The 2844-nt window shown below is 49.6% G+C and overlaps 1 pseudogene; it reads left to right on the forward strand.

Annotated features, from left to right (window-relative positions):
* Positions 1-223: 223 nt before the first annotated feature.
* On the forward strand, positions 224-1026 carry LOC123115022 (uncharacterized; annotated as a pseudogene).
* Positions 1027-2844: the final 1818 nt, after the last annotated feature.

Here is a 2844-nt window from a genome sequence, read left to right on the forward strand (position 1 = left end):
CACGGAAACGTGTCGAAAAACTACCACTTTACGATTTTGTGCGAAAAACTATCACTTTTTTCCTAATCCGTGGCAAAAAACTACCAAGTCGCGAAATCGCTCGCTTCGCCCACGCTAAGCACAAATCTGACCGCTTGGGCCCACGAACCTGGTGCCACCGTGGCCATCCTTCGCGCCGGAGTTCACGGAAGCTTCCCCGCTCTCCGGTCACCGCCAGCACACCATGTTCCCGCTCGCCGCCGCAAGGGCCTGCCTTTCCTCCCCGGCGCCGCCGCCGAGACCCCAAACCCGAGCGGCGCCTCTCTTCCCCCTTCACCGTCGCCGCTCCACCACCACGCAGCCCAGACCCGCCAGGATCCCCCTCCTCCGCCCGCTCGGGGCCGCAGCGGGCGCCGGCGCGCCGGGAGCGTCCTCACGGCCCGTGAGGGACCGCGTGATCAACTTCGGCAGGCACAAGGGCTAGATGATGGGCACGCTGCCGCCGTCCTACCTGCGCTGGGTGGTCGCGGAGCTCGAGTGCGGGGACACACTAGTCTGGGCGCGCCTGGCACACGAGGTGCTCGACGACCCCATCTACGTCGACCGTGTCGAGTGGGAGCACGCGCACCGCTTTCTCCGCGGCGACTCCAAGTTTGACTACGTCTACGATGACGACGACGGCGACGAGCCCCTCCAGGAGATGACCGAGCGCTTCGGCTGGGATCTCTCCAACGAGGACGGCTGGGGCCGCCTCGACTTCCGCCTCCTCGGCACCTCCTATGGCGGACGCATCCCGAGGAAGGCCGACCAGCGTCAGAGCACCGGCAGCAACAAACCCCCCGCGGCGGTGGCGCCCTGTTCGATACCGGGGCGGCTGACCCGGACGGGCCGAGGAGGAAGAGGGACGAGAGGAGGGAGCGGATGCGGACGAGGAGGGAAGAGCAGGTGAGGACGACGAAACTGGATGTGCTCGGCGTGAACTCCGGCGCGAAGGATGGCAACGGTGGCACCTGGTTCGTGGGCCTAACCAGTCAGATTTGTGCTTAGCGCGGGCGAAGCGAGCGATTTTGCGACTTGGTATGCCACGGATTAGAAAAAAGTGGTAGTTTTTCGCACAAAATCGTAAAGTGATAGTTTTTTCGACACGTTTTCGTGAAATGTCATAGTTTTTGGTTAAATACCCGTTGACATGAGGAACAAGACTGTTTAAAAAGTGGGTGAGTACAACGCCAAGAGAACTCTTGGTATAGGCAGGGGCTATGATGCAAGTAGGATCTCCAAATACTCCCTCCACCCTGAAATAAGTGTCGTGGTTTGAACTAAAACCACGACACTTATTTTGGGAAGGAGGGAGTACATCTGAATAAGGTAGCTAGGGATGTGGTAGCTAGTTTGTGAGCGATAAGATGCAGCTTGGGTTGGAACCATAGCCAGCAGGACACGGATGAAAGTAGCAGATGGTGCCAATAATTAAGCTCGTATGTGAACTTTGTATATAGGAGAGGTTGAAGAAACGTCCTTTTTGTATTTGAGGATACTCTTTTCTTTTACTGTTTGTGCTTGGCGCTGTAAAAGCACAGGCCCTACATACGTAGAAGAACTAAAATCTAGGCAAAATAAAAAACATATTAAGATTCATATATACTAGTTTCAATTTTCGCTAAGAATCCAGCCTTGCTAATCTTAACTATATATTCATCGGCAACCTTCTCCAAAAGGAATCATTTTCAATTGTTATCATAGTTAGTTCGTATGTTAAAAAACAGTTTGTATCCACCCACGTGAAACTAGCAATCCACCGTGCGATAAATAGCGACTAATAATAGTAATAATTTTTTGTAAGGACAAATAGCAACATATTAAATGTATCATTTATACTCTCGTTAGTGAAATTTACTCTGAATTCTTACTTTGCACGCAATTATTATTTGTACTATGCACTCAAAATAAGCAAGTTCAATGTCATCTAGAATGTAAACTTTTAATCCTTCGACTTAACAAGGGAGACGCATGCAGCTAAAAGAAAACTAGTGTGAGAGACAGGTGTGAGAATTTACGGGAAGAGAATTGAATACTCGTGAGTAGAGTGTATTTTGTACTGGACACTACTACTTCATCTACTAACGTTAGCACAAAAACACATGGTTCCATTGAGTTTTTTTTTTTAGAAAACGACGATATACTCCGGCCTTTGCATCTGGACGATGCATGCAACCATTTTATTAATTATTCACAGTGACCTTACAAAGTTGTACATGAGTAAGCTTGAAACCACCATCTTGGCAACAACTGTCACAACTCCTATCCCCTTAATGAAGGGTGTTGAATGTCCGAGTCTAATACCAAACAGACATCGCACTGAAGCCTAACATCTAAAGCCGGATGCCCTAGCCCAGCCACAATACCGGGACTAGGTCACACGCCGTTCTGGCGCAATATCAGAGGCCGCCGCCGCCGTCTTCCACGGTTCCACCTTGTAAGAAAATAGGTTTGGGGGAACCGGCACAATCCTCTAGGGGTGGCCTATCACACATATATATAATGAGGTGGTATACAACGTTATAATATACACATGTAAATACAGAAGCTATACAGTCTAACACCCTCCCTCAATGTTAGCCACTTCCTAAAGAATCTAGAAGGGTAAGATTGCGCCTGCAAACCTCAAACTGTGGTAAAGGCAATGGCTTGGTGAAGATATCTGCAAGTTGATCCTTGGAAGAGATGAACTTGATCTGTAGTTGCTTCTGAGAGACATGTTCACGCACAAAGTGATAGTCAACTTCAATGTGTTTCGTTCGGGTATGGAATAACGGATTTACAGAGAGGTATGTAGCACCGATGTTATCACACCAAAGGACACGA

This window comes from Triticum aestivum, chromosome 5B (assembly GCF_018294505.1).
Source record: "Triticum aestivum cultivar Chinese Spring chromosome 5B, IWGSC CS RefSeq v2.1, whole genome shotgun sequence".
NCBI classification, from domain to species: Eukaryota; Viridiplantae; Streptophyta; class Magnoliopsida; order Poales; family Poaceae; genus Triticum; species Triticum aestivum.